The sequence below is a fragment of the Phyllobates terribilis genome, unplaced genomic scaffold (assembly GCF_046119375.1).
Source record: "Phyllobates terribilis strain yellow unplaced genomic scaffold, ASM4611937v1 Scaffold_1__5_contigs__length_1240528914, whole genome shotgun sequence".
In the NCBI taxonomy this organism is placed as follows: domain Eukaryota; kingdom Metazoa; phylum Chordata; class Amphibia; order Anura; family Dendrobatidae; genus Phyllobates; species Phyllobates terribilis.
The window spans coordinates 223931970-223959493 of record NW_027362761.1 but is presented as its reverse complement, the minus strand read 5'-3'; the positions used below and the strand labels follow the sequence as shown (position 1 = coordinate 223959493).

Genomic DNA, 27524 nt, shown 5'->3' with positions numbered 1-27524 from the left:
ACCTGATGGAGGTCAGTATAGATGGACTAATAGACCAAGTCCCACACACTGCTAGAAGCCCAAATATTTTTTCAGAGCTAGATGCAGAAAAAAATTATATTCTGTTTGCAACCTGATGGAGGTCAGTATAGATGGACTAATAGAATGATGCTATGCCCAAAAGATTTTACTTCACTAGGTGCAGTAAAAAAATTGGTATTCTATACACAGGTGGTATATCTTGCAACACAGATAGGCTACTCCACTGACTAACACACTCTGCAATAGGCCAAAAAGGATTAGCTTTGCTAGATTCAGCCAAATGCTGTGAAAAAAACTTGCACAGCACTGGCACAGACCTGCCTGGCAAAAACTGATAGGAACTGATGTAACCTAGTCCTGAAAAGGACTCCAATTACAATTAGTCTTTACTCCCACAATCTATCTATTTAAGAGCACAGACCTGCCTGATAAAAGTCGTAGGAAATGCTGTAACCTAGTCCTTAAAAGGACTGCAATCACAACTATTCCCTACTCCCAAGCTATCTGTATATTTGTGCGAAAATTGGCTTGAAATTAACAAGGTATAGCGCACACAGCAACAGCGGTGCCGTCTAACACGCAGCTGCAGCAGTGAGAAAATGGTGGCGACGGGGAAAATGGCTTGGTCTTATAGGGCAAGGACATGTGACATACACTGCCAATGACACATGCCCTTGCTTGTGTGAAAAAAAGCACTTCGCTCCGTGTGTGCGCTGCTGATAGGCTGACAGATTGCACCTCCCCACTGCAAATGCGGGAAAGAGAAAAAAAAATGGAGATCTTCATTGTTCCTGCAGAGATCCATCCCCTGCCCCTCCCCCCGCCCCGCTGTACACTCAAACTGCGTATTAACATTAATTTTCATCATTACTGAGAAAAAATCCAGTTATGATTTTGGTGCACGAACAGTTATCGAACATAACCTCGAACAGCCGAATTTTTCTCAAATTGTTCGTGTTCGCCGATCGGCTCGAACACCGCCCAAAACAGCTCGAATTTGAGATTGGCGAACAGTTCGAGTAGAACAACGCTCATCTCTAATGTGAACCTGTTTCTTTGTATCGCTTGATGGTTTTTGCAACTGCACTTGTGGACACTTTCAAAGTTTTCCCAATTTTTCAGACTGACTGACCTTCATTTCTTAAAGTAATGATGGCCACTCGTTTTTCTTTACTTAACTGCTTTTTTCTTGCCATAATACAAATTCTAACAGTCTATTCAGTAGGACTATCAGCTGTGTATCCACCAGACTTCTGCACAACACAACTGATGGTCCCAACCCCATTTATAAGACAAGAAATCCCACTTATTAAACCTGAAAAGTCACATCTGTGAAGTGAAAACCATTTCCGGTGACTACCTCTTGAAGCTCATCAAGAGAATGCCAAGAGTGTGCAAAGCAGTCATCAAAGCAAAAGGTGGCTACTTTGAAGAACCTAGAATATAAGACATATTTTCAGTTGTTTCACACTTTTTTGTTAAGTATATAATTTCACATGTGTTAATTCATAGTTTTGATGCCTTCAGTGTGAATGTACAATTTTCATAGTCATGAAAATACAGAAAAATCTTTAAATGAGAAGGTGTGTCCAAACTTTTGGTCTGTACTGTATATATATATATATATATATATATATATATATATATATATATATATATATACAGTTGAAACCAGAAGTTTACATACACTATATAAAAATCCACATATGCAGGGTTTTCTCAATATCTGACTTGAAATCAGAATAAACCTTTTCTGTTTTGGGTCAATTAGGATTACCATCATTTTTAATATTTGCCAAATGCCAGGATAATGAGAGAGAGAATGTTTTAAGGCATTTTTATTACTTACTGCAAAGTAAAAAGTTTACATACACTAAGAGTACTATGCCTTTAAACAATTCTGGACTGTCCATATGATGATGTCATGTGTTATGATAGTTTTTTTTGGCAACATCTGAGTTAATTAGAGACACACCTGTGTAGCATCAAGAGAAAGTATAAAGAAATCAGCCAAGATATCAGTAAGAGAATTGTGGACTTGCACAAGTCTGGCTCATCTTTGGGTACAATTTCAAGGTACCTGAAGGTGCCTCATTCATCTGTACAAGCAATTATACGCAAGTACAAACAAGATGGGAATGTCCAGCCATCATACCGCTCAGGAAGGAGACTGGTTCAGTGTCCCAGAGATGAACGTGCTTTGGTCCCGCATGTGCATATCAACCCAAGGACAAAGGCAAAATACCTTGTGAATATGATGGCAGAGCTGGTAAGATTGTATCGATAACCACAGTGAAATGAGTACTGTATCAAGATAGGCTGAAAGGTCACTCTGCCAGGAAGAAGCCATTACTCTAAAAGAAACATAAAAAAGCCGGATTAATGTTTGCAAATGCAGACAGGAACAAAGACCTTAATTTTTGGCAACATGTATAGTGGTCTGATGAAACTAAAATTGAACTTTTTGGGCATAATGACCATCGTTACGTTTGGAGGAAAAAGGGAGAAGCTTGGAAGCCTAAAAACACCATCCCAACTATATGAAACACGAGGGTGGCAGCATCATGTTGTGGGGTTGTTTTGCTGCAGGAGGAACTGGTGCACTTCATAAAATACAGTGCCTTGAGAAAGTATTTGGCCCCCTTGAACTTTTCTACCTTTTGCCACATTTCTGACTTCAAACATAAAAATATAAAATTACAATTTTTTTGAGGAAGAATCAACAACAAGTGGGACATAATCGTGAAGTGGAACGAAATTTATTGGATATTTTAAACTTTTTTAAAAATTTAAAAACTGAACAGTAGGGCATGCAATATTATTCGACCCCCTTGAGTTAATACTTTGTAGCGCCACCTTTTGCTGCGATTACAGCTGCAAGTCACTTGGGGTATGTCTCTATCAGTTTTTCACATCGAGAGGCTGAAATTCTTGCCCATTCTTCCTTGCTAAACAGCTCAAGCTCAGAGAGGTTGGATGGAGAGCGTTTGTGAACAGCAGTTTTCAGCTCTTTCCACAGATTCTCGATTGGATTCAGGTCTGGACTCTGACTTGGCCATTCTATCACCAGGATACGTTTATTTTTGAACCATTTCATTGTAGATTTTGCTTTATGTTTGGGATCATTGTCTTGTTGGAAGATAAATCTCCATCCCAGTCTCAGGTCTTTTGCAGACTTCAACAGGTTTTCTTCCAGAATGGTCCTGTATGTGGCTCTGTCCATCTTCCCATCAATTTTAACCATCTTCCCTGTCCATGCTGAAGAAAAGCAGGCCCAAACCATGATGCTGCCACCACCATGTTTGACAGTGGGGATGGTGTTTTGAGGGTGATGAGCTGTGTTGCTTTTACGCCAAACATATCGATTTGCATTGTGGCCAAAAAGTTTGATTTTGGTTTCATCTGACCAGAGCACCTTATTTCACATGTTTGGTGTGTCTCCCAGGTGGCTTGTGGCAAACTTCAAATGAGACTTTTTATGGATATCTTTGAGAAATGGCTTTCTTCTTGCCACTCTTCTATAAAGGCCAGATTTGTGCAGCGTACGACTGATTGTTGTACTATGGACAGACTCTCCCACCTCAGCTGTAGATCTATGCAGTTCATCCAGAGTGATCATGGGCCTTTTGGCTGCATCTCTGATCAGTCTTCACCTTGTTCGAGATGAAAGTTTAGAGGGACGGCCGGGTCTTGGTAGATTTGCAGTGGTCTGATACTCCAATCCATTTCAATATGATCGCTTGCACAGTGCTCCTTGAGATGTTTAAAACTTGGGAAATCTTTTTGTATCCAAATCCGGCTTTAAACTTCGCCACAACAGTATTTTGGACCTGCCTGGTGTGTTCCTTGGTCTTCATGATGCTCTCTGCACTTGAAACAGAACCCCGAGACTATCACAGAGCAGGTGCATTTATACGGAGACTTGATTACACACAGGTGGATTCTATTTATCATTACTAGTCATTTAGGACAACATTGGATTATTTAGAGATCCTCACTGAACTTCTGGAGTGAGTTTGCTGCACTGAAAGTAAAGGGGCCGAATAATATTGGACGCCCCAATTTTCAGTTTTTAATTAAAAAAAAAAAGTTTAAAATGTCCAATAAATTTCGTTCCGCTTCACAAATGTCCTACTTATTGTTGATTCTTCCCCCAAAAATTAGAATTTCATATCTTTATGTTTGAAGCCAGAAGTGTGGCAAAAGGTAGAAAAGTTCAAGGGGGCCAAATACTTTCACAAGGCACTGTAGATGGCATCATGAGAAAAGAAGATTAGGTGGCAATACTGAATCAACATCTCAAGACATCAGCCAGGAAGTTAAAGCTTGGGTGGAAATGGGTCTTCCAAATGGGCAATGACCCAAAGAATACTGCCAAAATGGTAACAAAGTGGCTTAAGGATAACAAAGTCAATGTTTTGGAGTGGCCATCACAAAGCCCTGATCCTATTGAAAATTTATGGGCAAAGCTGAAAAGGCAGGTGCGTGCAAGGCGACTTACAAACCTGGATCAGTTACACCAATTTTGTCAGGAGGAATGGGCCCAAATTCCGACTGACTATTGTGAGAAGCTTGTCGAAGGATATCCCAAATGTTTGACCCAAGTGATGAAGTTTAAGGGCAATGGTACCAAATACTAATGAAATGAATGCAAACTTTTGACTTTGCAGTAAGTAATAAAAATGCCTTAAAACATTCTCTCTCTCATTATTCTGGCATTTGGCAAATATTAAAAATTATGGTAATCTAAATTGACCTAAATGGGAAATGTTTATTCTGATTTTATGTCAGATATTGAGAAAAACATCCATATGTGTCTTTTTTAAATAGTGTATGTAAACTTCTGGTTTCAACTGTGTATATATATACTGTATATGTACAGTATATATACAGTGGGGGAAATTTGATCCCTTGCTGTTTTTGTAAGTTTGTCCACTGACAAAGACATGAACAGTCTATAATTTTATGGGTAAGTTAATTTTAACATCGAGAGATAGAATATCCCCCCAAAAAATCAAGAAAATCACATTGTATAAATTAGATATTTTTTTTGCATTTTGCAGTGAGAAATAAGTATTTGATCCCCTACAAACCATTATGAGTTCTGGCTCCCACAGACCAGTCAGATGCTCCTAATCAACTTGTTACCTGCATTAAAGACAGCTGTCTTGCATAGTCACCTGTATAAAAGACTCCTGCCCACAAACTTAATTAATCAATCAGACTCTAACCTCTACAACATGGGTAAGACCAAAGAGCTTTCTAAGGATGTCAGGGACAAGATCATAGACCTGCACAAAGCTGGAATGGGCTACAAAACCATAAGTAAAATGCTAGGTGAGAAGGAGACAACTGTTGGTGCAATAGTAAGAAAATGGAAGAAACACAAAATGACTGTCAATCGACATCGATTTGGGGCACCATGCAAAATCTCACCTCGTGGGGGGTATCCTTGCTCATGAGGAAGGTGAGAGATCAGCCTAAAACTACACGGGGGCAACTGGTTAATGATCTCAAGGCAGCTGGGACCACAGTCACCAAGAAAACCATTGGTAACACATTACGCCTTAAAGGTTTAAAATCCTGCAGTGCCCACAAGGTCCCCCTGCTCAAGAAGGCACATGTGTAAGCCTGTCTGAAGTTTGCCAATGAACACTTAGATGATTCTGTGAGTTATTGGGAGAAGGTGCTGTGGTCAGATGAGACAAAAATTGAGCTCTTTGGCATTAACTAAATTCGCCATGTTTGGAGGAAGAAGAAGGATGAGTACAACCCTAAGAACATCATCCCAACCGTGTAGCATGGTGGGGGAAACATTATACTTTGGGGGTGCTTTTCTGCAAAGGGGACATGACGACTGCACCGTACTGAAGGGAAGATGGATGGGGTCATGTATTGCGAGATTTTGGCCAACAACCTCCTTCCCTCAGTAAGAGCATTGAAGATGGGTCATGGCTGGGTCTTCCTGTGGCACCCCTGAGGGTTCGGTCACCACAGAGGTGTTGCATCTCAGCCAGAGATGTGGCATCTCACTCTCAGGTAAGGAAGGAGTACAGCTCAGGACCCTAACACCTGCATCCAACACACACCACTCCAGGCCAGTAGGAGGGGCAAGATGCCTCCCACGTACTTGCTGAGCCCCTTTCCTGGCTGGAGTGGGGGGAACCCAGAGAGGGGAGAACCATGTAGTGGGTGTGGGTGGAGGAAGTAGCTTAGGGGAGTACATGAGAGGAAGATATAAAATGGGGAGCCATTTTAGAGAGTTTAGTTCAGTCAGAGAAGGAGAAGTGAGAGGAGCAGAGGCTCTGCAGGAGCTCCGCTCCAGAGGCGGGCCTAGCCAGTGAGGCCCAAGTCTGAAGAGAAGGAGAGAAGAGAGGAGAGGGAGCAGGAGAAAGGCTCCAGGAACCAAGAAAGGACCCCAGGGGTACGGGCCGTGCAGAAGGCCACCCGTACGCCCGCATTTGCCAGGCAGTGGAGGGGTCAGGCCATCTAAAGGGAACCGGTCCCTCAACTAGCGGAGGACTTTATGCCCAACTAGAAACCGGAGGCTGCCGAACTTTATGTCCAGTAGCTACAAGTCCACGCCAGTCTCACCGAGAAAGTAGCCACATAGGACCCAGGGGACGGAACAGACGTCGCCCGCCAAGGCCCGCGGGTACCGGATTGGAGAAACTAGGTGTGAGGTGCAGGGAAAAGGCCAGAGAGAGAGGACACAGAAGGGGGTCCTGCTAAGTACTCCGGAGTTACCTGGGGGTATACCGAACCCCTCCCTGAGTAAACACAGGACGACGAGGGCAGTTACATGGATCCCTGTAATCTGGACTGCAACAACTGTGAGTAAAGACCCTGGGACTGCACTTCCTTGTCTCTGTGTTTCTTGCTGCGCCATCAACCCTTGCACTACAATGCCCAGCACAACCTGCAATATCTACACTGCCCTGGAGCTAGCTCTTCCTGTGGAGAGCCCCACCATCCCTGCTGCAGTAGCATCAGCTTCAGAGGACTGCTCCGCAGCGGAGGCTCCCTTTAGCCGCATTTCACAGGTGGCGTCATGAACTCTATAAAAACACCATTAATCCCCTATCCCTAACCCCTTTTATTGACCGCCCTGGGTCATGGACCGGGTCACTGCCGCTGTGACATTTCCCCAGCATCCACCGGCCAGGGACCGGGTACCCCACGGCCCAGGGGGCGCATCATTCCAGCAAGACAATGATCCAAAACATACAGCCAAGGCAGCAAAGGAGTGGCTCAAAAAGAAGCACAGTAAGGCCTAGCCAGTCTCCAGACCTTAATCCCATAGAAAACTTATGGAGGGAGTTGAAGCTCCGAGTTGCCAAGCGATAGCCTCAAAATTTTAATGATTTAGAGAAGATCTGCAAAGAGAAGTGGACCAAAATTCCTCCTGACATGTGCTCAAACCTCATCATCAACTACCAAAAACGTCTGACTGCTGTGCTTGCCAACAAGGGTTTTGCCATCAAGTATTAAGTGTTGTTTGCCAGAGGGATCAAATACTTATTTCTCACTGCAAAATGCAAATAAATGTATGTAATTTATACAATGTGATTTTCTTCATTGTTTTTGGATATTCTATTTTTCAATGTTAAAATTAACCTGCCCTTAAAATTATAGCCTGTTCATGTCTTTGTCAGTGAGCAAACTTACAAAAACAGCAAGGGATCAAATACTTATTTCCCCCACTGTATATATATAAAATTTGCCTGTGGGGTGAAAATTTAAGTATCTGTATATATACACTGCATAGTACCACTTCTGTCCTGTATACTGGGTGCAATTATATATCACATGACAGTAAATAAAAATCGATCCGATTTTTATCCTGAAAAGTAGGACAATTTTCTTATCACTTATCATCCGTGTGCAGTCAGTTTTTTTCTCACCTATTAATCATTTACAGGACTATTTATAGTTTCCTATGCTACAGAATTGTAATGTATCTGTATATATAGGATGCTATACTGTGACACCCGATTTAAGTCACCTATAGACTTGAATGGGTGAGTCTCATCCAATTATAGAGTCAAATCGCAGCATGTTATGATTTTTTTCTCACATCGAATCTGTATGAGAGAAAAACATCAGTCAATGTGCTATTTGATAAAAATCAGATAGCACACACCTCATTTATATGCTTGCATGAGGCCTTGGCGGCATTGGACTTCTAGATTGTCATTATTGGTTTATTATTTTATACGTTCCTATGGACAAATACAAATAAATCTTGAAAAAACTGTTTAAATGGGTTATCCCAAGTTTGGAAGTTATCCCCTATCTTCTGGAAAGGGGATGACTTTCCATTTGCTGTGGATCTGACCACTGGGACCCCCAAGATCCTGAGAAACCTAGTTCTGAAGAGCATCATGTAAATGGCGCTATGATCAATCATGCACACTGCTGTGCCATTCACATGAGGCTCTTCACATAACTCCTTTAAAAGAGTGGTGAGGGGCATTACTAAGGAAAAGCAAAATTCACTGATCGGTGGTGGGGAGTGTTATAGTATGAGGGCTGGTGGTGTTTGTGTGGCAGGGCTGTTTTTTTCTCCCAGTCCGACCCTGATGTCACCTAAAAAAGTAAAACGGCAAAATAAAATATGAAACTACTCTTGGTGGAGAAAGGTCTGGTTCAGTTCAGTTCATGGTAAAGATACAAAATCTGTTATTTTATATTTCAACTGTTAAAGTAAATACTGTAATTACACAAAAATTTCAAGTGCGTTAAATGGTAAAAGTGAATTATTCATTTTCATTAATGTGAAATTCTATATTTACAGCTGCAGTTAAAATGTCAGGGAGAATACATATCTGAGATAAAATGAAAATCAATATAGTATATTTTAGCTGCAGTATCACTCTATATATTACAATATACTGATGCTTTCTATGTGTTCAGAACACTGAAATACACATATTGTAATGTACGTTATATGAAATGTTATAAAATTTTATTTTTTTTAAACCACCACAAACGTCATGTTAAATAGTGGTAGTAAAACTGTATATACAAAATATCAATATTAAAGGGGTTGTCTGGTCTAAAACTAAAAGTCTGCAATCACTCTGTCATTTGAATTTCTGAACTCCCGTGGGAACCGAGTGGGTGAAGCTGCAGCCCTCAGGGAGCATCTTATTTCCTATTTGTGCAGAGTTGTGTCTGCGAGCACAACCTCACAGGGTGAGTAATTATCATCTTAAAGTGTTCCGTCCACCTTGTATGATTTGCACTAGGGGCGCGTCCCCTTTTTTTCTTTATTGTCAGACTCTGACAGTGGCATTAACAGCATGTTGACATAGGGGCCATCATTCTTCATGCTCATTAGTATCCTGACGTGTTTGTGGGGCACTGAAGGATTGCTATGACTGTTAAGGGTCTGTTGGAGATTGCCGTCGTTGTCATCACAAAGCATTGCTGTATGTAGCACAAGAGATCAGGCGATCACAGGTTCAAGTCCCCTAAGGGGACTAATAAATACAGTAAAAAGTAAAAAAAAGTTTTAAAAATTACTAAAAAAAAAATCACCAACCTTTTCCATTATTAAAAATGATGATAATAAAAAATAAAAAAATACACATATGTGGTATTACCACATACATAAAAGTCCGTTCTATGAAAATATAAAAATATTTAACCAGATCGGTAAACACAGTAACAATAAAAATTCAAAGTACCAAAATTGCGTTTTTTTGGTCACTGCAACACCGCCAAAAAATGCTGATTGAAGTGATCAAAATTTTATATCTATCCCAAAATGGTATTAATAAAAACGTTGTCTTGCCCCACAAAAAATAAATTCTCACACAACTCCATCAACCAAAAATGAAAATGTTATGGGTCTCAGAGAATGGCAACACAGTCAAATTTATTTATTTATTTATTGTTTTTACAAATTCCATTTTTTTTCACCACTAAAATAATACTAAAAAAACTGGACAAGTTTGGAATCAACATAATTGTACAACCTGTTTGCAAAAAACAAGCCATTCTATGTTTACATGTGCAGAAAAATAAAAAAAATTATGACCTTTGGAAGAAGGGGAGGTAAAAACGCAAACACAAAAATGAAAATTGCCCATGTTGAGAAGGGGCTAATGAGAACCTGTCACTAAATCAAAAGTGCTTAGTTTTTGCTATTATCTTTCTCCTGCTCCTCTGGAGTATTCATTTTTATCTTTCTTTTATTTTGGCCTTTTCATAGGCATAGCCCACAGGATTCTCTGAGGGCATGTCTTTGGGCTGCTCTACATTATTGCACTACTAGCAACGCCACATAATAATTAGCAATAAATAACAAGTTCCATAGCTCGTTGGATTGATTTAAAAAAAAAACTCAGGGGAGCAGTGGTAATAAAATAAGTGTGAAAACTGACCAATTTTGACAAGGTGACAGGTCCTCTTTAGTGACAAATCACTCTCTACTTGGGAAATTCAAGAGATCAAATTGCTATGACTGACTATCATGTCCATTAAATCTGCTGAGATGACACAGAGGAGTGAAATAATAAACTCGCTGTCACAAAATGCACTAAACTCTGCTCTCAAAGTGAAAACCGTGTGTCATGTAAACCACCAACATAAAGGACTAAGCATGGGCTGGACAACTGCCAATAACTATCGCTTACATGCTGCGGGGCACAAGAGCATAACATACAGCAAAGTTGACGACTCAACTATATTCTAACATCCAAAAGCTGCAAATGTCAATTAGCAGATATAAAGAAGGGTTTGGGTAATAATAACAAGAAAAATGGTAAAGAGAGGGGAATTACAGGCTCAAGGTTTTTTGAAAAACAGGAACATCAAGGGAAGAAGCAGAGGAATAGGGGCATCACTCCTTTTCTTTGTTGATGTCCAGACTGTCTACAATGCAATAGTCTCTGGAAAAGTTGTGAATGGCAGACATGGATGGACATCCTCTCCCAGGTTTCAAAGCATTGGTAAAGTAGCTTATAGGGTCTATGGTTTCCTGAGTAGCCTAATCATTCAGATTCCCTTGAAAAGTATGGATGACACTACACCACTGCAGAAGCCGGGTCTGAGCTCTTAATAGATAGTGCCCTGATGTGTTACTACAGGCTCTAGTCCCCTTTAAGAATATGCTGCAGAATGTCTGTGTTTTTCCCTACTCCCCCTTTCATTTGCTGTTAATAGCACAGCCTGTCTGGATTCTGTATTGAAGCCCCTACTTGACCCCCCATGTACCTGGTGGTACAACCCATATTAATATAAGCCTCAAGCATAACTTGAGCCGCCTCTTTCCAGCTGCCTTCTCTGGAACTAATCCCAGCAGGCATGGCTGACAAGAGGCTGCATCTGAAGGCCTTGTGCTGTAAGCAGCATTGTGAGGAGGAAGGATGGTTGAGCTGCCTTCCAGATGGGCTCAGCTATTCTCCTTCCCATCTGTGCTGAGCTCTGAATCCCTGGTACATTCTAGGGGCTGCTGCATGCATGGTGTTCCCTACTTTTATTTACTCTTACCCATTATCCCCCTTTTATTCTGTCTAAGGTGATTACTATCATTAATAAAATTGCGGTATTTAAGCCCAGCCCCTCGTGCAGGCTCTGCTCATTTGATTAAGCTCCGCCCCTCATGGGTAGTTTCAGCAATTGTTCAGAGGAATAAACAGCAAAATACCCCCATGCATCAGGCCTCTGCCATCTTTACTAAGCACTAGTGGCCATTAGTGTCTGCAGACCTCTCTGCTCCTGCAGTGATAGGACACAAAGCAGGCAGCTCCTCCACAGATGAGGACCACTTAACATCCCTCTCACAGTAGTAACATTAATTAATGAGGAATATACTATACAGTCTCCTATTTACTGCTGCATATGCCTTCGCCATGTTTGATGCCTCTGAACCTGGCTCTTCCTATGTTGATAAGGCCTGCCCTAGAGAGTGGCAGCCTGCTTCTATTCCCTAGAGAGCTCAGTTATTCTGCGTAAGTCCTGTGGGCATGATAGATCCTATCCATCCTCGGGGGGTGCCCCCTACAGTCATCGTAGAGCTGCTGAGTATAAATGTCACCACTCCTAACACCATTCAGTGGTTCCAGAAGAAGCAGGTGATGTTTCCCGTCTTTATCAGGCTTGAGTTTCTGTATGGTAGATCCTATCCTTCCTCGGGAATCCTCTCCATTGCTCTCACCATTCAGTGGTTCCAGAAAAAGCAATTGATGTGTCCTGTCTTTAACAGACATGAGTTTCTCTATAGAAGATCATATTAGTTCTTGGGACATCTTCCAGGTCTCTGTCAGACATAGTCCTCGTAGAGGTGCTGAGTAGTGATGAGCAAGTATGTTCTGTTAACCCTTTCGCCGAGTATGATTGGGCGAGCCCCGAGTAGTTACAGCTGCTCGGTGATATGTATGAATCACTCCGGTGTGCATGATTTGCGACTGTTTGACAGCTTTAGTACATGTGAGGAAAGTGTAAGAAATAGACATTCCTCACATGTACTAAAGCTGTCAAACAGTTGCAAATCATGCACACGGGAGTGATTCAAACATAACACCGAGCAGATGTAACTACTCGGTGCTCGGCCGAGCATACTCGGCGAAAGGGTTAACAAAACATACTCGCTCAACACTAGTGCTGAGTATTAACATCACCACTCCTGCCACCATTCAGACATTCCAGGAGAAGCAGATAGCGTTCCCCGTCTTTATTAGATGTAAATTCCTGAAGTTCATCTTGTTCTGGCGATGTGTTTTAGAGAAACAGGCAGAAGCTTAGCCATTGGACCATAAGGTCATTCCGCGGGGTCGATTAGACTAGTACAGTTTCATATATTCAACAGTAGTTCCCATGGAGCTTGTTAGACTCACGTGGTATCTGGATCATCAACAGCAATTCCTTCAGCGAACCCTTCATTGTTGTGAGTTAAATTTTTCAGCACCTGGGAGTGATGGTAAAAGGGCAAAGGTTTAGCCCCTGACCTTAACCTGACCTGTCGGAGTTGGTGCTCTTTGGTTGTTGAGCGTAGCAAGTGCAGAGCACATGATCTCTGGAACCAATTTTCTGATAAAGGGTTTCCTTGGCAGAATTAGACTTTTGGGCTCATACTATACTTAGACAAGCACACTAATAAGATAAAGGAAAATCAATACAGTATGTGTCAAGATAGTAATCTAAAAGTAGTATAGACAACAGGTCTGGTATGACTGACTCTGAATATCCTTCTTGTTTGTATACCTTTGTATTATTCAAGTTCACATTATTGTGGTAACATGAAGTCTTTCAGTAAAAACCTAGAAGTTTTTATGTGACATGATTAATAAGGAGGTGAGCTAAAGACAATTGGACAAGCTAGACATCACCTTTTACAACTAAAGTGTTCCTCCTGTAATTGTGCAATTTCTTTGGAGGACGCATTTCATATGTTTATTTTTGACATTGCTAGAGGTGGGCGAGGAGTCCCTTACAGTGAAGTCAGATATTGAGTCATTTTCTCACCCCCTTCTGGTGTACCCATAGTGATATCGCCTGTTAGGTTGCATTATGCATGACTTGTCTTACTATAATACCTGTTTCACTATGGCTTCTGTAGAGGAAGACACAGAAACCGTTTCTATTTAAAGTCTGGCTGGTTTATTGCAATCCTCATAAACCACGTCACCAGAAAACTTAAATACAGCCTTAATCCAGCACAAGGTAACATAGAGTAACAAGTCCATGCAATAGTGCTGTTTAGCCCACCTGGCTCAGAGTCCAGCTTTCATGTCCTTTATCAAAGGACATTCAGTCCAGGAGACCTGCAACTTCCATACGTCCAGCATTTGTGAGACAAAACAGCTCTCAATTTACCCAGTGAATCACACCCAGGGGTGGAGATATGGTGACTAGCAGGCTCTCCCAACTCATCAGCTGCTCACAATCAAACTATCATGGCCGATTAACCCCTCTCACCATGTAGTGTGCTAGAGCATTTTCCTATATGTACTAAAGCATTACTTCAAGTATACCTCCCGACGACTATGTGTCTAACAGCCACCTTACACTCCTTATATCTTTTGTTTTGTTTGTGCTGTTAAGTGTTTTCTAGAATGGATGGTCTGATATCACGATGAAGTCTGCTCAATTTATATAATTTTCTCTTTGACCACTCTGAGGGACAACATCAGGGTCAGTTACTGCATTACACTTTCTGTTTTTTTATTGAGTATGTTGGGGTCTACATGTCTGCTGCGAAATAGAGGGAGACTTAAATTGCCTTTCTGGGTAGATATTATTTCCTGATCCATGACTTTAGGTTGGTCTGTGATAAAGTTTATATGTTATGATCTGCAACATGCACTAAGGAAAGAGAGGGGAAAGCTGTCCCTACAGTAAAACTAAGCTGAATTCCTACGATGTAGCAGGCTGCCTGTTCCTAGTGAACAGACCCGCCTTAGTTCTCGGCTAGTCTGAACGGAGACCTATAGCATAAAGGGAGGGGTCCCTAAAAGAACTAAGGACTGGGACAAAAATGGGACACCTCCTAAACAGAGAAGTTGTTGCAGAACACAAATAGACAAACTGACAAAAATGTACTACAGGTCCCAGAAGGACCAAGCGAACTGACAGAGAAAGGCACAGAAGCACCAGGCTAGAGAAACAGTCAAACATTGAAGTCCAGCACAGCCAAAATGGCGGAGCTGGAATATAAAAGCAGATGGTCACGTGACCGCAAAACCAAAGATGGAAAAAACAAACAGGAGGGTTCTAACAGTACCCCCTCTTTTATGAGGATCCCCCGGATCCTCCAGGCCCAGGCCTATCCAGAAACTTCTTGTGGAAAGCTTTAACAAGCCTAGGAGCAGAGACATCATCCGTCCTTACCGAGGAGTTGTCTTTGAGACCGAAACCCTTCCAGGAGGCAAGATACTGTAATCTCCCTCTATGCCATCTAGAATTCAAGATACGAGAAATTTCATATTCGCCGTCTTCCACCACAGGAGGAACTGTGACAGTGGCGTCCCTATCAGATACATCAGCCTTTTTCAAGAAGGAAACATGAAACACAGGATTAATCTTCCAGGAAGTAGGGACATCCAACCTAACAGCAGACGGGTTAACAACCTGAAGCACTTTAAATGGACCCACAAACTTAGGACCCAGTTTTTTAGAGGGAATCATCAACCGCAGGTTCTTCAAGGACAACCAAACCATGTCACCCACAGTAAACAAAACCTCCTTACATTTCCTGGCAAAATACTTCTTGGACTTCTTGTTAGCCTCTTGAAGGTTGCAACATACATTAGTCCAAACTCACTCCAAATCACCGGAAAAATTCTCCTCCTCCGGCACCGCCGACCCTAATTTGGAGAACGAACCAAAAGATGGATGTCTCCCAGTACAACAAAAAAAAGGAGAACACCCAGCAGAGGAGGATGTATGATTGTTAAGAGCAAATTCTGCGAGAGGCAGAAACTCAGACCACACCTCTTGATTGTCCACCACAAAACAACGCAAAAACTGTTCAACTGTTAGAACCCTCCTGTTAGTTTTTTCTATTTTGCTGGTCACATGACTTTTTGCCTATTTAATCCAGCTCCGCCCTCCTGGCCTTGCTGGACTTCAGTGTTACATTTACTCTTAAGCTAGCCAGGTGCCTTGTACCTTAATCTGTAGTTTGCTTGGTCTTTTGACCACTAGTACTTCTGCTTGTTTGTTTGTCTTTGCTTTGCTACAATTTCTGCTAGGAGGTGTCCAACTATATCCCAGTCCTTAGTTCTTGTAGGGACCCCTCCCTTATATCTATAGGTCTGCGTTCAGACTAGCCGAGGACTTAGGCGGGTCTGTTCACAAGGAACAGGTTCCCCGCTGCATCGTAGAGAATCAGCTTAGTCCTATTGTAGGGACAGTTTTCCTATCTTTCCTTAATGTTTGTAGCAGTCCATAACATCAACATCCTGGTTCTTTCTTTCAGTCTGTCTATTAGACTCAGGATGATAGCCAGACGAAATTGACAAATGGACTCCCAACCTGTCACAAAAAGCACGCCAAAAGCGAGCCACAAACTGAGGTCCTCTATCAGAAACAATATCCGTGGGAACGCCATGGAGCTTGACAATCTCCTTAACAAACGCCTTAGCGAGTGTCTTGGCGCAGGGCAAATTAATGAATGGAACCAAATGACACATCTTACTAAAACGGTCCACGACCACCCAGATGACGGTAAAATCCTCGGACACCGGAAGTTCAGTAATAAAATCCATTGTGAGATGCGTCCAAGGCACACTAGAAACCTCCAGAGGGCAAAGCAACCCCGCAGCAGGAGTATGTGAAGCCTTTGACCTAGCACGCACAGTACACTGACGCACCCACTTGATGACCTCCCTCTGCCATCCCGGCCACCAAAAACAGCGACTGATAAGTCTCTTAGTCGCTGAAATTCCTGGATGACCTGCCAACCAAGACACATGACACTCCACAAACAAATCTCTCCTAAAGGCTCTAGGCACGAACAAACTCCCATGGGGCGTGTTAGATGGAGCATCATCTTGAGCTTTCAGAATCCCATTCTCCAAAATGGAGTCCAATGCCGCCACCACAACTCCTTTCTGTAAAATGCTCTCCTCCTCCTCGGCACCGACCGTAGGAGAGAAGCTGCGAGATAAAGTATCGGCTTTAACATTCTTAGTACCAGGGATATAGGTAACAGAAAAATGAAACCGAGAAAAAAAAAGTGCCCACCTAGCTTGACGGGCATTCAAGCACTTGGCAGCATCCAGATAGATCAAATTCTTATGATCTGTGAAAATCTGAATAGGAAATCTAGCGCCTTCCAAAAAATGACGCCAATGTTCAAACGCGAGTTTAATAGCCAGGAACTCCCGATTTCCAACATCATAATTCAATTCGGTTTCCGAAAATGTTTTCGAAAAGAAGGCACAAGGATGTACTCCATCCCTGTTCTCCTGAGACAAAACTGTTCCGACCCCCCCCCGATGAAGCATGACCACAAAAAAGGCTTGGTCTCATCAGGCTGCATAAGGATAGGGGCAGAACTGAACCTCTCTTTGAGATACTCAAACGCTTCAATGGCCTCAGTAGTCCACTGGGCCGTATTCGCACCTTTCCTTGTGAGATCGGTTAGAGGTTTAACAATTACAGAAAAATTCTTAATGAATTTCCTGTAATAATTGGCAAAACCCTAAAATCTCTGTATAGACTTCAAACCAAAGGCCTAGGCCATTCCTGCACAGCCTGAACCTTCACAGGGTCCATCTCAAATCCCTCGCTGGAGACAATGTAGCCCAAAACACAAATTTTCTGCACAGCGAACTCACATTTCTCCACCTTAGCAAAAAGTGAATTATCACTCAATAACTGCAAAACTTCACGTACACTCTGCCAATGGGACTCTAGATCTTGTGAATAAATCAAAATGTCATCCAAATACACAACCACATTCTTACCAATCAAAGGTCTCAGGATGTCATTAATAAGGTTCTGAAAAAATGCAGGTGCATTGGTAACACCAAAAGGCATCACCAGATTCTAAAAATGACCTACCAGAGTTTTAAAAGCAGTTTTCCATTCATCACCCTCCTTCACTCGTAACAAATTGCCCCCCGGAGATCAATTTTAGAGAACCACTTGGCCCCCACTAACTGGTTAAACAAGTCAGGAATTAATGGCAATGGGTAGGAATTGCGTGCGGTAATCTTATTAATTTCACGAAAATCCAGACATGGACGTAAACCCCGTCTTTTTTTTTAACAAATAAAAATCCAACTGCCACAGGCGACTTAGAAGGTCTAATGTGACCAGCAGCCAGGCTAGTCTGTATGTATTCCTCCAAGGCCTTTCTTTCAGGGATAGCCAGATTAAACAAGCGACTCTTGGGAAGAGTAGCTCCCGGAACAAACTCAATGGCGCAATCATAATCCCTATGAGGATGTAAAACTTGCGACTCCTCCTCCGAAAAAACCCTCCAAAAATCTTGAATAGGTACAGGTAATTCCCCTTTTTCCACAGCCGCAATGCGACCATTACAACATTTATCATAGCACTTCGGACTCCAAGACTTAATCACATTAGTAGACCAGTCCAGTAAAGGATTGTGCAGTTTTAACCAAGGCAATCCTAGAACAACCGGAGAGGGTAAATTACCTAAAACAACCAAGTCCAAAATTTCTTGGTGAACTCCATTGATAGTGAGGGGAAATGCAGCAACCTTGTGAGTAAAACATTTCAAGGGAGTGTTATCAATTGCAATCACAGAAATAGGAGATGACAAAGGTTTGGATTTCAATTTAAGGTTTTCCAAAAACCCTTTATCAATCACATTAAGTGTGAACCACAATCCACAAATACCTGAAATTCAATCAAATCTCCCTGCAAAGTAGTACTCCCAGAAAGAAATACTCCTGCAGAGCGTAAACAAGCTATATGGGCGTAACTGACTTTTTTTTTCTTTACTTAAATGAAGCTCACAATACTTAATCAAATGGTCGGCTTTACCACAATAAAGACACAGTCCCTCGGCGAACCTCCAGTCTCTTTCCTGAGAGTGGAGTGACATCACCCCAACCTCCATTAATTCTCCGCCGTCTGAGCAGATTTTCTGGGGACTAGGAACTGACATTACAGGAGTCTTTACCTCATTCAGCCTGCACCTCAGTCTCCTGTCCACACGAACAGCTAATTGCATGGCATCCTGCAGAGTCTCAGGTGCGGGGAATGCAATTAGCAAATCCTTAACCCTTTCACTCAGACCAGCAAGAAATAGACATTTCAGTGCAGGATCATTCCATTTAACTTCTGAGGCCCATCTCCTGAAGTGTGTGCAATAATTTTCAACATCACCTGACCCCTGATTCAAATGCCTGAGTTCTGCCTCAGCAGATGAGATTTGCTTAGGATCGTCATATAATAGCCCCATAGCAGAAAAAAATTCTTCAACAGACCTTAAACACGGATCATTAGGTTGGAGAGAAAAGGCCCACCCCTGTGGTTCATTGTGCAAAAGTGACATAATAATACCAATGCGCTGTGATTCATTCCCAGAGGACCTTGGGCTCAAACAAAAATATAACAAACAAGCATTTTTAAAGGAAAAAAATCTTGCTGTTTACCATAAAAAACATCAGGCAGTGCTACCTTGGGTTCGACAAAATGCGCTCCAGAACAGCTACTCACGTGTTACTGAAGCTCGGCCACCTCCAGAGACAATCCCTGCAGGCATTGAGCCAAATCCTGGACGGAAACCATACTGATCTCCGTATTTCTTTCCTTTTAGTTTTTTGTGCTGGACTTACTGTTATGATCAGCAACATGCACTAAGGAAAGATAGGAGAAAGCTGTCCCTACAGTAAGACTAAGCTGAATCCCTACGATGTAGCGGGCTGCCTGTTCCTCAGGTACTAGAGGTCCCAGAAGGACCAAGCGAACTGACAGAGAAAGGCACAGAAGCACCAGGATAGAGAAACAGTCAAACACTGAAGTCCAGCACAGCCTACAGGGCGGAGCTGGAATATAAAGGCAGATGGTCACCTGACCGCAAAACCAAAGATGGAAAAAACAAACAGGAGGGTTCTAACATTATAAGCTTTTGGATCTGGTTAAGTGTTTCCACTTTTATTCTTCCCAAAACAGTAAGGGGTCGTTCAAATTACATTGTATGGAGCAACAATAATAAGTGGCAAATGAAGACAGCGGTAAAATCTGTAAATTATGATCATTGAAGCTATGTGGTGTCAGACTTGGTTAATACCGGGTGTAGTTCGTTTAAAAAAAAAAAAGGTGAGTCATATTAGCACCGGTGTCTAAATTTTGAAGGGTGATTACTCATAAAGCATTGGGATATGCATATAATTCCGTATATGTATATGTGTTTCCGAAGTTTTATTTTAATTTAGTTAACACTAACACTAGATTCTAATTAAAGGTAAAATTATTTCACCTGAATATTGGATTCACTTGATCAGATCAATAAAAGCTCACTCAGACTTTGGCATTAAAAGTATTTCCTCCTTCACTATAATAGTCAAAGTTGTTGTCCCCTGAAGTGTCCAAAGACCTTACAAAAGACCAGGGGACATTCATTACATGTGTAGGAAAGGCATTCCAGCATTGAAATAGGAAAGAGTTCTTTACAGTTACAGCAGTAAGACTGTGGAATGCTTGACCACAAGAGGTAGGAATGGCAGACACTATAACAGCATTTATAAAAGGGCTAATGCTTTTCTCATAATAAATGTCATTGTGGGCTATAAATAATCTTGCGATAGACAATGTAGAACTGGTTAAGGAAAGTTGAACTTGGTGGAGCTATGACTTTTTTCAGCCTATGTAACTATGTAACCCAGATGATTCCTTTTTGTCACTGTTACATCTGGTTTTATTGGGCTTTTAAGGGTAAATCTTGGAGATTAGTGTTGTGCACTGGGCTATTTCTCTAGTTTCAGTTGACATTAGCTGGGTTCATTACTGGACTGCTAATTTGATTTTGGTTTAATGTAAAAATATCCATTCTCCCCCCAACCAGTTTGGTCATTGTTGCACAATTTGGTATTGTAGTACCTAATATATAACATTCGGTTTAATTTCTGCCTTGTCACTGGTACAGATCATGTAATTGCTGACTTCCTTTCTATTTTCAGTTGGCAGAAGGTTTGTGAGCTATTGTCAGTAGGGGCACCAGTGTCTGACTTTTTACTATGCCCCCAATGTAGACTGGTTAAGAATGCCTGATACCAATAGTGCACATTTCTGTGTTTCCTGCCAATACATGGTAAGGTGTAGAGTGAATATTGTCAGCTTCTTGGGATATAGGTAGCTTGGCATTGGAGGAAAATATCATAATTGGAGTTACATATACCATTAAGGGTTAGGGCCAGATGTTTCATGGAGTTATTATGTACCAGGCTGTATCATTGGGAAGAAATATTTATAACAGTATATAGATGTCCTGTGTAATATTCACTGTAAATAAAGTTGCTGTACTATCATGCACAGCTCAGTGTCTCTTCTGGATGCCAGGCTGAATGGTCGAATCATGCCACTGCTCAGCAATGCATCTAGATGTAGCATTGTTGAACTTGTCGCGGGACAAATGGATTATCGCTGGACAGGTGAGGAATATGGTGTTTTATTATTTTGCATTTTACAATAATAAATGTGTTAAAGAGGGGGGGGTTATTTCAAATAAAGGACTGTTTTTTTTCAAATAAAGGATTTTACTCTATGTACAATTATATGAGGGGACAGTACAAAGACCTTTCTACTGATCTTTTTACTCTGAGGCCTGAGACGGGGACAAGGGGGCATCTTCTACGTCTGGAGGAAAGAAGGTTTAATCATAATCACAGACGCGGATTCTTTACTGTAAGAGCAGTGAGACTATGGAACTCTCTGCCGCATGATGTTGTAATGAGTGATTCACTGTTAAAATTTAAGAAGGGCATGGATGCCTTTCTTGAAAAGTATAATATTACTGGTTATATATACTAGATTACTTGATAGGGCGTTGATCCAGGGAACTAGTTTGATTGTTGTATGGAGTCAGGAAGGAATTTTTTTCCCCAATGTGGAGCTTGTTTTTTTTTTGCCTTCCTCTGGATCAACATGTTAGGCTATGGGTTGAACTAGATGGACTTAGTCTTCCTTCAACATTAAAAACTATGTTACTATGTTACTCTGTCTGTGTGTTTATTAAATTTGACTACAGCGTTAGCAATGGGGGTTTCTTATAGACGCCTCAACAATATTAATCCCTGGGCTTGATGTCAGCGGACATAAAACAACTGACATCAACCCCACAACTATTGCCCCACTTATCACCACACCAGGGCAAGTGGGAAAAGCGGAAGCTAAGTGACAGAATTGGCACATCTGATGAATGCACCATTTCTGCGGTGGCTAAGGGCTGATGTTCTGGAAGGGGGCCAATATCCATGGCCCCTTCCTAGCCTATATCAGTCAGCAGCTGTCTGCCTAATGTAAGAAAGTCCTTACTAGGAGCTGAAAGAGCCTGGAAAGCAGAGTAGATAATTCTTCAAAGCAGAGAATGAAGTTTATTCAGAGGTACGCGGCAGAACAGTTCAGAATGCAGGCAGGGAAAATACACTTGACACTCGCAGGTGTCTAGATAAGCAAAACAGCATTGGGATATCTGGCGATGGTCTGGCCATTGTGTGGCTTCAGTCTGGTGATGGTGTGGCCTTGGCGGTGGACCGCCTGTAGACTGGCGATAGCATGGCGATGGAATGGCCCCGAACAACAGTATCACAGCCTTTTTATGCATAGCTTAAACAAAGGAACTACATATTGCGGCAAAAGGTGTATACATGATAACATCATACTGCAGGGAGGACGTGCATTTTAGAACAACAATGTGATAATGTAAAATGACAATATTCATGAGTATTTTTACCAAACTCCATTAAATCTATAAATCCCCATGTCCTTACTTAAGAAATGACATATTGACAACTATATTGTCCTAATTTCTATACCACAATTTCAATAACATTATTTACTACCCTATAACTCCACTTATTTACTCTCACATTGACCTGCAGCTGCTGCTATTAACCTTTGTGTATACCACTATACCTGCTAATGGCAGTGACTCCATTTTAATGCTTCATTGTGATTAGGACATGTGTAGTACATGCATCTCATTAGCTGAAAAACTCTTTACTCAAACTTCTGAACAAGATGGCTGCTAGGTTTAACATGGCTGCTCAGAATATTAGGACTTCTCATTCTCTTACAAGTCCCCCTCTTGTACTCTTTCCAGAGTACAACTTTACATTGATGTAATATGCCAAGGTGAATTATTATAAACATGATTATTACGGTAATTCATCATTTTATAAACTAGTGTCTGGAGCGGCAAAATTCCCTAAAAAAGCAAAAAAATAATACAAAGTCATTAGAGTATTAGTACCAAGATAATAAGTCCTCTAATAGTTATGTCTTTTGATCCATGTCTTCCTTTTTTCTTCTTATTCTTTGGATTCCGGATTTTCCTGGTCTTCTCCCCCTGGCACACTATAAGATCCCCACTGTATAGTGTGAAACACCTTCTCCTGATCATCTGGTAGGTTCATGGTCACAGGAGTCGAATATGAAAATCTTCGACTGACCTAGGGAGAAAAAAGGGTGGAGTATCTATCCTTACCAGAAATGTCAGTAAGATAATTAAGAAGTCTACACTGATCAATATGAACAATTTTAACACCTTTGTTCCTTGGTTTGCTACCTTGCTCACTCCTAAAACTGTGGGACAATTTCACTTTCAATTATTTTAGGGAAACCCCAATGTAAGAAGACATTTTTCCACAAAAGTCTAACTATAGTCAGGGCAGTATTGGTTGTGGCTCGGAGTGCCTCTACCCATTTAGAAAAGACGTTGACTAACACAAGGGCATATGTAAAACCTCCTTTTGCTGGAGGGAAGGGACCAATATAATCAATTTGAATAGACTGCCAGGGACCCTCCGCTACTTGTATTCTCCGGAGATGGGGCTTGCCTTTTCCTTTGGGATTATTCTATAAACAAGTAAGGCATTCATCATGTATCTCATAACACAAAGCTCACAGGTGGGGGATGCCACATTTTGTGTTGTACAAGCTCTATCAAAGCCTCTGGTCCTGAATGATTAAATTTAATCAGGGGCTTGATTATTGTCATTGGTATGTAAGGCACAAGCTTGTCATTAACCCTTTTGTAGTACAGACACTTCCCTTTTTCCATGGACAGAGACTCGAGGGAATTAAACAAGGATGAGTCTCCATCCTTCTCCTGCGCCTGTATAAGGTCTTGACAAGGAGAAAAGACAAGGGGGGGCTCTTGAGGCTTTTTAGTAACAGCAGCACTTAATGAGGGTATTTTTCCTCCTCTGTAAGGGCGGCTTCCTTGGCTTCATGATCTACATATGCATTGCCAAGGGTGTGGGGGTCAGGAGTTAGTTTTTGGTGACCTTTGATTTTACAAAAGGATCATAAATTTGGGAATTCTTTGCCCCGCTGCACAATTTGTCTGAGCATCTCTGCATGTTGTAAGGGCTTGTTCTGTGAATCAACCATCCTCCTCAGGGCCGTAACATTTATATACAAAGTGAGGGAAGAAACAACATTGGCACTGTCACTGAAAATATTCATAGGTTCGCTGAACCCTGGAATAACTTGTAGAGCTGCTTCTAATTCAGCTCTTTGGGCAGAAAAGTGACCTGGGAGTCTGTACTGCAGCAACAACTGTTTATCGGGAAACCATACAGCATAACCTGTGGCATAGCATTCATTATACCAGTATCGAGCTTCGTCAATATAGGCACAAGGGACGCCCTCCTGAAAGTCTGCTCGGAAAGGGGGGGAGTGACATTAGCCTGTTCAACTTGACAATCGTGACATTTTCCTGTGTACTGCATCATCTGGGCTAAATGATATTTTTCACCCACTTCAACTTGTAAGTCTCTGGTCTCAAAGTAAATTATCCATAGAGCCATTCTCTGTGAATTTACCCCAAGGCTTTTCCTTTCACCACAGTTTTTAGACTGACGTGGGGTTTGTAGAATTAACGGAGCAAATCCCACTATGTGTCTTACTTGATTCATTGTCCAGTGACGCAGTAAGTGCTTCATGCACAGAGTAAAACCTTTCTCCACGGGGTGAGCAACCTGGAGAGTAACCCAGGGCATACAATTGACTGGACACTTCAGGACTATCTTTGGGCCATTTTTGTAAAAGCACTGAGGAGATAGATACATCTCTGGTGTGGGCTTGAATGTAAAAGGGCTGGAAAGAGTCAGGGCTGATTAACGCAGTGGCTGCCGTAAGGGCTTGCTTCATACCTTCAAAAGCCTCTAAGGCTTCTCCCTCTACAATGACAGGGGCGTGATCATTATCAACTTCTTTTAACAAATCATACAATGGTTTAGCCAGATGAGCAAAGTCAAATTCTCTGGAAAAATGAATAAGACCCCAAAATTTTCTAAGTTCAATAATATTAGTTGGTATGGGAACAGGTTCAATAGCATTAACCCTGTCATGCATTGTTTTGTTTTATCTTCTGCTGAAATTGACACACCAAAAAATATAACCTCTGACTTCATCAATTGTACTTTGTCAGGCTCACTTTGAGTCCCGCGTCAAGTTTCAAGGGTCTCTTTGTGTTCATATTCATCAACAGTTTGAATTAACAAATTATCAACATATTGTAAGTCTTTTCTCCGTAACCAAGGGGTTCTAAAACCTGAGCCAATGCCTGATGGAAATACACAGGGGAACTGTGGAATCCCATGGGCAACCGCGTGAACAAGTACTGCACATTCTCAAACATGAATGCAAAGCGGAGGGGAGATTCAGGTGTTAGGGGTACTGAGGAAAAGCCATTTGCAATGTCCAAACAAGAAAACACTTTACTATCACTCCTCAGCTGTAACATAACTTCAGGGACAGATGCATCTAGGTGAGCTGCTAAGGGAGTGTACTTATTTACAAATCTCAAGTCTACAACCATTTGAAAGCTACCATCTTCCTTTTTTACAAGTAAAATTGAACTGTTACATGGGGAATTACCTTTTACAACAAAACCTTGTTTCTCTAATTCACTGAACGCAACCCTTATGTAAGGCATTGCATCCTCAGGAATTTGGTGCTGATGCCGGACAGGTGGTAGCTCTTCATTATCAATTTTAACTTGCGTTTGCATTAACACATAATCAGTTTTCTTTGAGATCCATAATTCAGGGAACCTTTGCTTCAATTCATTTTTTAGAACATCATTATCAACATTTTCATCATTTTCATCAGTACATGAACTTAGACTGGCAATGGGTAATTTGTGACTCTCCAACTCCTCCACAGGCACAGTTACAGAACAAATATTTGCTTCTTTGTTCCACCACAGAACTTTGTTACATAAATCAACAACAATTCCCATTGGTCCCAAAACATTGGTACCCAGAATAGTGGACCATAATTGTGGATTTACCCAAAAAGTGCATCGAAGACCCCTTTTCTTCGATCCCCCTGCATCCTGAAATCTCAGGTTCACTGGATGACTTTTTACTAGTGTTGAGCATTCCGATACTGAAATAGCGGGTATCGGCCGATATTCGCAGTATCGGAATTCCGATACTTAATTCCGATACTTTTGCAATATCGGATACCGGAATCGAAAGTTCCCATAATGCAATGAGCCAGTTTCATTTTATTCAGCCAATGAGGATCCTAAGAAGCGTGGGCATATCCTGTTAGGCATGTAGGCATCTTAACTAATGGCATGGCTGTGATTGGCTGCTGAAATGATGTCATGATGCACTATAAAAGCCGCCGCCGCCATTTTCAGCTCACTCTGCTGTGAATTCAGTTAGGGATAGGACGCTGTTGTTCTGAGGGACAGTGTTAGCTACCTATTTGGTCTATTCTGCTTTACCCAAGCTACTTTATAAATCGCTGTGCCTTGCAGGGCTAGTGCACAGTTCTCTGTGCTGTTCACCGCTTTCTGCAAGGTGTGTGTGTGTGAGTGCAGCTCACCCTGTAGTGTGTGCTTCAACCACGTCTGGTTGTAGTGCACTTAGTGTGTGTCACTGCCTCATACATTGTCCTTTTTTGCCAATTCATAATTTTTTCTGATATCTCCTATTAGTGTGGTGGTTCCATCCGTATTCAGCTAAATTGGTTCCAAACACACTATATAGGAGTAGATAGAGAAATTTTTTTTGTCTTGCAGCTCTAGTGCACAGTGCTCTGCATCTGCACTGTTCACCGCTGTCTGCAAGGTCTGTGTGTGTGAGTGCAGCTCACCCTGTAGTGTGTGCTTAAGCCACGTCTGGTTGTAGTGCACTCAATGTGTGTCACTGCCTCATACATTGTCCTTTTTTGCCAATTCATAATTTATCCTGATTTCTCCTATTAGTGTGGTGGTTCCATCCGTATTCAGCTACATTGGTTCCAAGCACACTATATAGGAGTAGTTAGAGGAGCCTTTCTGCAGCATTGTGCCCTGCAGCCCCAGCCAGATTAGTATTAGCCTATTTTTTGTAGCCTCATCTATTGCATTGTAGGTTACCTTCCTACATTGTAATAGCTACAAAAAGTTTGTGATACTATCGGTATTACATCTTTGGGCACATCCAGTGTCTTTTTGTGACCAAAAAAACCTAAATAAAGTTCACCAAACACTCCACTTTACAGTTGTGTAGGCCACATTAGCTCATATTAAAGTCTAGTCCACACTTTATAAAATTACTGTTTCTTATACCTGTTAGCAGCTGTTCAGGAATAAGCACACTAAGCCCTTAGTACTTTTCTGCCTATCTTTATCAGTCTACCAAGATGAAGAAGGCAGGGAGTAAGGCATGTGGTCGTGGTCGTGGGCGTGGGCGTGGAGTTTCTGCAGGGAGAGGACGTGAGGATTCTGTGCCTGCAGGGAGAGGATGTGGGGATTCTGTGCCTGCTGCGGGCACCAGTGACTCAGCATCCCCCAGTTTTACCAGGGAACAGTCCTTTATGCGCAGCTTTGTAGGAGCTAGCCGTACCCCACT

The 27524-nt window shown here is 41.7% G+C and overlaps 1 long non-coding RNA gene across 2 annotated transcripts in view; it reads right to left on the bottom strand.

Moving 5' to 3' along the window:
- Window positions 1-22083: 22083 nt before the first annotated feature.
- LOC141166444 (uncharacterized) overlaps window positions 22084-27524 on the bottom strand; it is a 148968-nt gene continuing 143527 nt past the window's right edge. For both annotated transcript variants that reach the window (XR_012251296.1, XR_012251295.1), the window contains exon 3: window positions 22084-23120. This is a non-coding gene — a long non-coding RNA (uncharacterized lncRNA). The remainder of the gene's footprint in view (window positions 23121-27524) is intronic.